Genomic DNA, 12,425 nt, shown 5'->3' with positions numbered 1-12,425 from the left:
GAGAGACGATGGACTCTGAAAAATAAACTGAGGGTTCTAGAGGGGAGGGGGGTAGGGGGATGGGTTAACCTGGTGATGGGTATTAAAGACGGCACGTTCTGCATGGAGCACTGGGTGTTATGCACAAACAATGAATCATGGAACACTACATCTAAAACTAATGATGTAATGTATGGTGATTAACATAACAATAAAAAATAAAATAAAACACAAAAATTTTTAGGAAAGCACAACTTGATTATGTAGAACTAAGTTTCAAACAAAAACTAAGTTTAAAACAAATGAAAATGATATCCTGTTTTTATCTCAATCAACAGACTGAAATATCTTAAAAGCAGCTGGACATAAATGGGAGGCTATGATGTCTCACAGTGAACTGAAAGCTGTGGTTGATTTTCCCACTCTGCCCAGTTTAGGTAGTTTCCTTTCCTTCCCCCAGTCTTGATTCATGGTCCTTCAGAATCCAATGCTCTTACAGGGTAAGAAAAATCCTTTTAAAAGAAAAAAAAAAGTGAACATTTTTTAGAATCTATGTGGCTATGCTTCTAAAATATATATTATTAAATTATGCTAGAAAGAGTGGAAGAGTAAAATACATCCTAGAGAAGTAGTAAGAATGAAGAAAAACCCCCACATTTCACACATCTCTTTTGTCTCTGTAGAGTAAAAAATTACCATTCACATTTGCTTTATCTCCAGGTTTGTCACAATTTCATTTCTGTGCTTGTTTTCCCAAACTATAATGAGGCCCCATGGTACCAGCCCCTCCCACCCTGTTTAAAACAAACACATATGATAATTGTCTTTCTCTGCTTGACTTATTTCACTTAGCATAAGCCCCTCCAGTTCCATCCATGTCAGTGCAAATGGTGGGTATTCATCCTTTCTGATGGCTGAGTAATATTCCATTGTATATATGAACCACATCTTCTTCATCCATTCATCTGTTGAAGGGCATCTCGGCTCCTTCCATAGTTTGGCTATTGTGGACATTGCTGCTATGAACATTGGGGTGCATGTGTCCCTTCTGTTCACTACATCTGTATCTTTGGGGTAAATACCTAATAGTGCAATTGCTGGGTTGTAGGGTAGCTCTATTTTAAAAGACAATTATCATATGGTTTCACTAATATGTGGAACATAAGGAATAGCATGGAGGACCATAGGGGAAGGGAGGGAAAACTGAAGGGGGAGATATCAGAGAGAGACACAAACCGTGAGAGACTATGGACTCTGGGAAACAAACTGAGGGTTTCGGAAGGGAGGGGGTGGGGGATGGGGTAGCCGGGTGATGGGTATTGAGGAGGGAACCTGCTGTGATGAGTACTGGGTGTTATATGCAACTGATGAATCATTGAACACTACATCAAAAACTAATGTTGTTCTATACAGTGGCTAACTGAACATAATAAAGAAAAAAAAAGAACGCACGTGAACACACCCAAAGACAATTAGAAATTTATTTACCATATCAGCATCTGCAAACACACTGGCCAGTTACAGATATCCCAGACTGTCAGAGTTGACAAGCGAGCTCTGTAGTTAGGGCTGAGGGATGGGCTGCAGGTGGGGGCAATACTAAAAAGGGAATAACATTTGGGTCACTATAAAGCTTACAGATAGGGGTTTTGTCTATTTCCTTCACAGGAACAATCACTATGTGTTCTTCATTTATCAGCTTAATGGCTTATTGTGTCACCATCCCACTAGAAATGTTTAAGCTCCACGAGGATGAGGACCACAGTGCTTCCTGCATGGGCGTGGTCCCAAAGGAAGGCAGTCAGTAAATCATCTTTGAATTCACACCTCTCAATTTATGCTGCAGTATATCTCTCATAAGATGCTTCATTCCCACAGTTTCCTTCTTTTAGTTTCTCTTAAATGCCATTTTTAATATAACGTATAGGACAGTTTTATAGTTTTACAGAATTATCATAAAGATAGTACAGAGAGTTCGTGCATATCCCACACCCAGTTTCCTCTATTATTATCAGGCACTAATATGGTACAGCTGTCACAATTAATGGATCAATATTGATCCACTGTTGGGGCGCCTGGGTGGCTCAGTTGGTTAAGCGACTGCCTTCGGCTCAGGTCATGATCCTGGAGTCCCTGGATCGAGTCCCGCATCGGGCTCCCTGCTCGGCAGGGAGTCTGCTTCTCCCTCTGACCCTCCCCCCTCTCATGTGCTCTCTCTCATTCTCTCTCTCTAAAATAAATAAATAAAATCTTTTAAAAAATATTGATCCACTGTTATCAATTAAAGTCCCTATTCTATTAAAATTTCCTCAGTTTCCCCCTCATGTCCTTTTTCTGTTCTCAGGATCCCATCCAGGGTAACACCGTATTTAGTCATATCTACCAAAACTCCTCTTGGCTGACATAGTTTGTCAGACTTTCCGTGAGAGTTTTGAGGAATACTGCTCAGATATTTTGTAGAATATCCTTAAATTTAGTTTGTTTGATGTTTTTGTCATGGTTAGTCTGACACTATGGGTTTTTGGGGAAGAAGACCACAGAGGTAAGTACCATATTCTTCACATCACATCAAGAGTGCATACTATCAGTATAACATATGGGTGCAGATTTAAACCCAATCCCCTGGCTTGAGATAGTGCTAGTCATGTTTTTCCACTGTAGGTTGTCTCTATTTTTTTCTCCTTCTCTTTCGGTACTGTAATCTTTAGAAGGAGGTCACTACACACAGCCTGCCCTTAAATAATGGAGAGTTATGCTTCACTTCCTTAAAAGCAAGGTATTGATATAAATTATTTGGAATTCTGCATCAGATATTCATCATTACTTATTTATATATCTAATCATTTATACCTACCACTATGGACTAATGGATTTTTTTCACTTTGGGTTTACATGCCAATCATATATTTTTTTTCTTCATGTCTCTGGAACTTTATATAGCCTCTTGGTTTTGTCTAAATATCCTGCCCACCCTCCCCAATAAACATATATTGCTGAATATTCTGATTTTGGCTTTCATCTCCTCAGAGAGATACTGTCTTGATCATAGGATTGCTAAAGAGCCTAAGCTTCAAAATGAATTTGAATTTCAAAATTTTAGAGTCAAAACTGTTATTTGAGCCATATTGCACTAAGATATGTAGACCTGAAAAAAGTTTGGACCTTTTAGACTAACTGATATATAGGGCAATGGATAAATTCACAAAAGGCTAAGGGAGCCACATATAACTTAAGCAAATGTATACTTTTCCCAAAACAATTATATTAACAACTAAATGAGTAATATAATTTGTGGTTTTGAAATGCTCTGATATGTATATAGGCATTCCTAGGATAATAAATAAAAAATTGTAATTAACAATTGTTTATATCGAGATAGATACTTTGGAGGCTTAAATGAGACTTTTAGTCTAGGGCCATATAAATATTCTCCAAACTTACTTTACTTTTCTTACTGAAAAAAAAAAAAAATTCCCACCTTATATTGAATTCTTAGTATCATTTTAACCAACAGCAGTCTCTGGATCTGCTATCATTTTTAGAAGCCCATTGTTGGCTTTTTTTTTTTTTTTTGCTCTAAATAAGGTGTGATTAACATCCTTATACCTACATTTTATGCAAAGCTTATACCTTTGTTTCAGAATTTCTTAAAAATGCAATTTCTTGGGCAAAAGTTTATTATACTTATGTTCACCATTGCCAAATTTTCAACCAATTTTTCATTCCTATCCGCATTATTGATAATGTCCTCCACATTGAATTATGTACTTATCTGAACTCTTCAAAGTAAACACATTTTGAGGGTTTCATTCCAGCTTACAATGCCCTCCTTCCCTATTTTCTTACCATGACTGGTCTCCTGTCAGGTATGATGGTACAGTTAACTATAAGCCCAGTATTGACACTGGGCACAAGCTGGGCAAATGAAATTACCAATCTTGGATATTTGGAATTAAGATGAGGAAATTCTAATTTAATTTGGTATAGTTTCTTGAGGAAAGATGGGTAGCCTTCTTTTACCCACTGTGTATAAGAAGAGCAAGGCAAGGTCATGTTCTGGAAGAAATGTTGGGAGCACTGCAGAGAGAAAGAGGTAGAGTCAAAGGTTGAAGAGTTTAGCCAACTTTTCAGTTTTCATTTTTAGTCCCCTGCTGAGGTTCTACTGCCCTCCTATTGTTAAACACTAGGTATTAGCCTCTAAATCCTTAAAATAAATTCCTCTTTTCTGTTTCCATGTCATCAAGTTGGTTTGGATACTTGCATCCAGAGAATCCCATGGAACATAGACAACTAGTTCCTCCTAGACCTGGACTGAATTTGTACATTCAAAACCCTTATAAATAGCCCAAGCCATCTTGGCTTGTGTTTAAAATTCTGCCTTCTGAATATTACTATGTACTCTTATGGGTATTTTAAGACATGATTTTTGATCCAGGATGAAGAGCTATTTCTATTTCTGATTCTCTTTAGTTGCACTCTCTAGTTGACCTTGCCTTGCCCTTAATGGCTCCTTCCCCAAGCATGTGTGCCTAAAACACACTAGACATGAAAAGAAATCTCATTTTCACATGACTGGCAAAAACAAAGCTTTATGTAAATGCAGTTGCATTTTCATAATAGTAAAGTGCTGTAAGAACTAGGGTTATTTTTAGGAAAAGAAAAAATAAATGGAGAAATGAAAAGATAAATGACAGAATTCCTGAAAGAAAGCAAGCTATGGGAATTAGCCTTTCCCATGAAAGGATTTTAAGTCCTTAACTTTCATGATGTTCTTTTAATTTACACTTTTTTTTTTTTTTTGTAAATTGAGTCTCTCTTATTGAGTTAAAAATTGAGAAAGAACTGATTAATTTGTTGGTGGGTAAACATATGACATTGGAAAGAATAAAATAGTATTTATTTGATAATTTACATTTTTCTGTAGTCTAGTTTCATATTCCCCAAAAAGAATACAACTATCTATGATAATATTGAAATGCAAATAAAATACCTATTCAGTAACTTAGATGTCATTAGAGGACAATCATCCATATTTATTTAAAATGCTCTTTATATATTTACACAATACTTTGAATTCATTAGAGAAATTAAATGATTTAATAAAACTAGTGGGTCAATTTGAAAAAATGACAAGAATTTCTTATTCAAACATATGGTTTCAGTTGCCCAAGATTCTCAGCCAATTTTGGAAGTTTTCAGTATGGGTAGGCTATGTAGTTAAACTAATATGGAAATAAAAATTAAATGACTTGTGGTTTACTTGAAATGTTCTAGCCAAATTGATCCCATGACATTGACCTTAAATCTTGTTCCATTCCTTTCCAAATATAAGTGCTTATTCAGGCATTTATCCACTGAATAACTGCTTATTGAACATTTCATGCAAAGCACTGTGCTGGTCAATTTAAGGGGCAAAAATTCTGAAGTCCACTTATTTGGATGCATGTTTATAAACAATTATAATGCAGAAAAGAAACTAAGAGTGTCCTAAGGAATCTGCAGATACACAGTTTTAAGAGGTAAGAGGAAGAATGACACAGCTGAGAGAAGATGGAGGCAAGTTTAGAGATAGTCTCAAAAGTATGAATGATATTTACAGGTAGAGGTATGTTAAGACAGGAATTCCTGGGAGAATCAACGTTCCAAATGCCAGAAAATGCATGCAATTCAAGGATGACCCCAAGAGCATTCTGTGACTAGTTCATATAGTGATTACAAAGGATGCAAGAAGGAAAAAAATAATGCATTTAAACAGGCAATCTTTCATCCTAAGAACATTCCTCAATTTATGACTCAAGTTTAAATAAATGTTTTAGACTAAGGGTTGATAAAGTATGGCCCAATCAAATCTGCCCTGCTGCCTGCTTTTGTAAATAAAGTTTTATTGGAGCACAATGCTGTCAGTTAATTTACATATTGTTCATGGCTGGTTTGGCACTATAATGCCAAAGTTGAGTGGTTGAGACAGAGACAAAATAGCCTGCAAGACTTAAAATATTTATAAACTGGCCTTTTACAGGGACACCTGGGTGGCTCAGTCAGTTAAGTGTCTGCCTTTGGCTCAGGTCAGGATCCCAGGGTCCTGGGATCGAGTCCCGAATCATGATCCTTGCTCAGCAGGGAGTCTGCTTCTCCCTATCCCTCTGCCTGCTGCTCCCCCTGCTTATGCTCTCTCTCTGTCTCTCTGACAAATAAATAAATAAAATCTTAAAAAAATAATAATAAATTGGCCTTTTAAAGAAAAAGGTTGCTGAACACTGTCCTGGATTTCTGTGCAAATATTAATGAGGGGCTTGGTATTAGTTGGCAAAATAGCTACATGGTTTGCTAAAGTTATGGCATATTGAATTCACTATAATAGTATCATAGGTCCCTTGGCAAATTTCTTACTTTTTCAGCACCAAATGCAAAGGATGATTTAGAAGAAGAATCATGTAATTGTATTCTAATGCATTCTCAGTCATATTTGAAGTCTGAAAAGATGTCTTTTCACACACATACACACACACGCAAACATTGGTGTATTTATCTATATCTACTTGATTCTACCTTTGAAATAGACAATTTTTTTTAGATCCTTAAAATGCCTAACATCAGTTCTGACATATTTTATATGTATTTATATTTGCATATATTTTATATTTTTAAACCATATATGACACATTTCTTTATTATTAAGTGAAAGAGGTGATGTATAGAGATAGTGTGTACTTATATTTCCTTTTTTTTTTAAGATTTTTATTTATTTGACAGAGAGAGACACAGCGGGAGAGGGAACACAAGCAGGGGGAGTGGGAGAAGGAGAAGCAGGCTCCCCGCTGAGCAGAGAGCCCAATGCGGGGCTTGATCCCAGGATCCTGAGATCATGACCTGAGCCAAAGGCAGACACTTAACGACTGAGCCACCCAGGCGCCCCTGTACTTATATTTCTTAATCTATTTAAAGACAATTCAAAGAAATTTAACACATATATACTACTTTTGTCTTTTAATTTTTATACTAGCTTTATAAGTGATTAATCCACTACCTTTATTATATATTTATCTTTCTAGTGAGATTTATTCTTTCATATGTCTTGTTATCAATAAGTACTCTTTTGTTTCAGCTTAAAGAAATCTCTTTAACATTTCTTTTTAGGCCTGTTTAGTGGTGATGAACTCCTTTAGCTTTTGCTTATCTGGAAAACTTTTTATTGTTCCTTCAATTCTGAATGATAATTTTGCTGGGTAGAATATTCTTGTTGGGATTTTTTTTTTCTTTAAGCACTTCAAATATATTGTGCCATTCTCTCTGGCCTGCAAAGTTTCTCCTGAAAAATCTTCTAGTAGTCTTATGGGGTTTCCATTATATGTAACAAAAGCTTGTTTTTCTCTTGTTGCTTTTAATATTCTCTCTGTGTCATTAACTTTTGACATTTTCATTATAATGTATTTGGATGTGGGTCTTTTTGGGTTCATCTTATTTGGAACTCTCTGAACTTCCTGGGTCTGAAGATCCGTTTTCTGCCTCAGGGAAGTTTTCAGCCATTATTTCTTCAAACGAGATTTCTGCTCTTTTCTCTTTCTCTTCTCCTTCTGAGAGTCCTATGATGCAAATGTTAGTCTGTTTGATATTGTCCTTTACCTCCCTTAAGCTTCTTCACTTTTTTTCATTCTATTTTTTTGTTTTTTGTTTTTTTTGGGGGGGGGTGAATTCCACTGCTCTGGGTGAGTTCCAGTGCTGTGGCTTCAGGCTGACTGATCCTTTCTTCTGTAAGTCTGATGTTGACCCCCTCTAGTGTATTTTTCAGTTTAGTTATATTCTTCAGCTCTGACTTCTGTTTGGTACTTTCTTATATTTTCCATCTCTGTGTTGTTTTCACTGTGATCATCCATTCTTTTCCCCAGTTCAATGAACATCTTTCTAACTTTGAATTCTTTAGCAGGTAAGTTGTTTATTTCTGTTTCATTAAGCTGTTTTTCTGAGGTTTTATCTTTTTTTTTTTTCTTCTTGGAATATATTCCTGTTTCTTCATTTTGTTTAACTCTTTATGTTGGTCTCCATCTCTCCCAGTTTGTGTAGAGGTGAACCTTGTTATTCAACCCAGCACCAACTCTTTGTTGTCTCTCAAACCTTTGTGCTTATCCAAGCAGCCTCTTATATTTGTAATGACTCCTAATAATTGAGAGTGTGCCAAGACCTATCGATGTCCCTAAGGGGAGGATCTCAGCACCTAGATTCAAGCTTTTTGGAAGCCAGACCCTCAGGCAACAGCTTTTGAAAGTATGCAAATATATACTGTCCCATGAGACCACAAGCATATGCTCTGCTGGCCAGGTGACCTGGTGGTATCCTCTGGGCAGCAGTTACAAAAATTGGGCCTCCTTCCCATGAAAACTGAGCTTCTGGGTCTCTTGCCTCTTGCTATGTCCTGGAAGGTGGCAGCTGCTTATGAGCTCTTCCCCTGTTGGTCATGGTTCTGTGGGACACACGAACATAAGTCCCATTGGCTGCCAGAGCCAGATGATGTAGATGTGTTCCTTGGGTGGCAGCCACAAAGATTGGGGCACCAGACACCTGTCAAAACTCCCTCCTGGGAGATACTGGTGCTCTGAAGCAAAGCAAAGGGAGAACACAACAAGTGTGAAATTGGCAAACATCAAAGAATTAATACCAATCCTTCTCAATTCTTCCAAAAAACAGAAGAGGAGGGAACTCTTCTAAACTCATTTTATGAGGCCAGTGTTACCCTGATACCAAAACAAGACAAGGGTACTACAAGAAAAAAAACAAGAGGCCAAAATCCCTGATGAACATAAATGGAGAAATGCTCAACAAAATTTTAGTAAACTGAACTCAACAATACATTAAAAGTATCGCACACCATGATCTAGTGGGAATTATTCCAAGGATGCAAGGGTGGTTCAACATCTATAAATCAATGTGATATACCACATTAACAAAATGAAGAATAAAAATCATATGATCATCTCAATAAATGCAGAAAAAGCATTTGACAAAATTCAACATCCATTTATAATAAAAACTCTCAATAAAATGGGTATAGAGGGAACTTACCTCAACATAATATATTAGAAGCCCACCACTAACATCATACTTAACAGTAAAAAGCTGAAAGCCTTTCATCTAAGATCAGGAACACAACAAGGATGCCCACTGTTAACTACTTTTATTCAACCTAGAATTGGAAGTCCTAACCGGAGCAATTAGGCAAGAAAAAGAAAAAAAAGGTCCAAATTCAAAAGGAAGAAGTAAAACTGTCACTATTTGTCAACGACATGATATTATATATAGAAAGCCCTAAAGGCATCATCAAAACCCCCCCCCAAAAAATGAAAACTATTGGAACTAATAAATTCAATAAAATTGCAGGATACAAAAGCAATATGCAAAATCTGTTGCATTTCTATATACCAATAACAAACTACCTGCAAGAGAAATAAAGAAAACAATTCCATGTATAGTTACATCCAAAAGGATAAAATACCTAAGAATAAACTTAACCAAGATGGTGAAAGACCTGCATATTAAAAACTATAAGAGTTTAATGAAAGAGATTGAAAACACAAATAAATAGAAAGATATTCTGTGCTCATGAGTAGGAATGATCAATATTATTAAAATGCCCGTACTGCCCAAGGCAATTTATAGATGCAGTGCAGTTCCTATCAGAATTCCAATGACATTTTTGCAAAGCAATAGATACATCCTAAAATTTGTATGGCACCACACACACACAGATACACACACAGACACACACACACACAAACACACACACCTTAAATAGCCAAAGCAATCTTGAGAAAGAACAAAACTGGAGATACCATGCTCCCTGATTTCAAACTATATTGCAAAGCAACAGTAATTAAAACAGTATAGCATTAGTATAAAAAGAAAGACATAGGTCAATAGAATGGAATAGAGAGCCTAGAAATAAAGCCATGCATATATGGTTAACTAATTCATGACAAAGGAGCCAAGAATATACAATGGGGAAAGGACTGGCTCTTCAATAAAACTGGACCACTATCTTACACCATACACAAAAATTAACTCAAAATAAATTAAAGACTTGAATGTAAGACTTGAAAACATAAAACTACAAGAAAATATAGGCAGTAATCTCCTTGACATAGGTTTTGGAGATGATTTTTTGAATCTGACACCACAAGCAAAAGCAACAAAAACAAAAATAAGTGGGATTACATCATACGAAAACATTTCTGCACAGTGAAGGAAGCTATCAACAAAATGAAAAGACAACCTACTGAATGAGAAGAAATATTTGCAAATCACATATCTGAATAGGGGCTAATATCCAAAATATATGCAGAACTCATACAATTCAATAGCCAAAAAAAAAAAATCAATCTGATTTAAAAATGGACAGAAAATCTGAATAGACTTTTATCCAAAGAAGATGTCCAGATAGCCAACAGGTACATGAAAAGATGTTCTACACCATTACTCATCAGGGAAATTAAAGTCTAAACCACAGTGAGCTATTACCTCATACTAGTCAGAATGACTGTTATCAAAAAGACAAAAAATAGTGAAGATGTGGCGAAAAGGTAACCCTTGCGCGCTGTAGGTGAGAATGAAAACTGGTGCAGCCACTATGGAAAAACTGCAGAGGTTCTTCAAAAAATTAAAAAAAATACAACTATCTTATGATCCAGCAATTCTCCTTCTGGGTACTTATCTAAAGAAAACAAAACACTGATTTAAAAAGATATATGCACTACTATGTTTATTGCAGTGTTATTTACATAGCCAAGTTATGGAAACAACCTAAGTGTTCATCAGTGGATAAGTAGATAAAGATGTGTACGCATGCACACACACGCATGCGTGCTCACACACACACAGGAATTTTATTTATTTAAAAAAAAGAAATCTTGCCATTTGCAACAAAATGGATGGACCTTGAGAATATTATGCTAAGTGAAATCAGTCAGACATAAAGACAGATACCATATGATCTCTCTTCTATGTAGAATCCAAAACAAGCAGGTTCATAGATACAGAGAACAGATTGGAGGTTGCTAGAGGTGGGGGTGGAGGGTGGGACAAATGTTAAAGAGTTATTAAAAAGAAAAAATATGTACGTATAATGGAAAAAAGATTGTGAATAATCTTATTAAGAAATGTAAATATCTTAAGAAAATTATGACTGATATTTTATTAAGAAATGAAAAAAATTTGAATAAATGATGACCGAACAATATTTATGGATGGAAAGTGTCAGCCATATAAAGAGGTAAACAATTCTAAAACCAGCTATGACTTACTTTTTAGAACTTGACAACATATTTCTCAAGTTCATCTGAAAAAAATAAATGATATGAATACCCAAAGAAACTTACAGAAAAATAAGGAGCTTCTTCTTCAACAGGTAAGAAAATACACTAATGATTAAAAAAATTTAAATCTAAAAGATCTATAACCTTTTTATTTTCTAAATGTATCAGAAGCTAAAATATATTTCATAATTAAAAAAATAGTAAGGGAATTAATGAGTAGTTTAGAGAAAAGATGGAATCTAGAAAATAGAAATAAAAGATCTTGGAATGAATAAATACTAATAGATATATTAATACTGACACTAGGGAATAGTAGCCAAAAACCCTTTATGAAGTGGGTTATCAAATATGTAATATTAATTTTTTGCATTGCTTTGCAAAAAAAAATCATGAAAAGTCTTCTGTAAAATATGCCATATAGACCCATACAAATAAGCCACAAGGACAGAAGCCTGAAGACCTGAGGAATAGACAGTGTATCAGCCATGTTTCAGTGCAGGAAATTGAAACCAGTGTAGATATTTCTAGCAGAAAGAAATTTAAGAGAGGTGTTTTCAAAATTTTTGGAATAGCTAGGGAAGTGAGAATCAAGGAGCCACAATAATATTCTTGCCTAGAGAGTGGCCAGGATCCAAATTTTGCTCTGCTAGAAATTTTGCTGTTAATGTCCCAAGTGCTACACATCCATGAAACTGGTGAGTAAACAACAGAAAGTGGAAAATGGGCCACTGCCAACATCCACATGCACTGGAGGCCACTAGTCTTCTGGTACCCCAGGAGGAAGGTGGCATCAACCTCCATGTCCATCTTTTAGAACTCATGCTTTCTAACTAAATGATACAACCCAATTCACTTTAAGGGACTAGGGAAAAATGCAGATTTTTATCTTCCCAACCACTCTGAACAGGAGAGTAAAATAGAGACTGAAAAAGCCTTTGTAAGCATGTAAGACTAAGAAGTTGCTGAAGAAGAAATATGAATGGTATATTTCTATGAGAAAAAAATGTTTAATTTTACTTCTCATTAAAGAAATATAAATTAAAGCCAAAATAAAAATAATTTTCTTCTAATATTTAACACTGAATTCTGAGAAGAGTCCAGTGGGATGAAAATTCCCATGCACTACAAAAGAAGAGTAAATCT

This window comes from Leptonychotes weddellii, chromosome 11, assembly GCF_054177405.1.
Source record: "Leptonychotes weddellii isolate Sample4059 chromosome 11, ASM5417740v2, whole genome shotgun sequence".
Classification (NCBI taxonomy): Eukaryota; Metazoa; Chordata; class Mammalia; order Carnivora; family Phocidae; genus Leptonychotes; species Leptonychotes weddellii.
Note: the sequence above shows the minus strand (reverse complement) of the source record.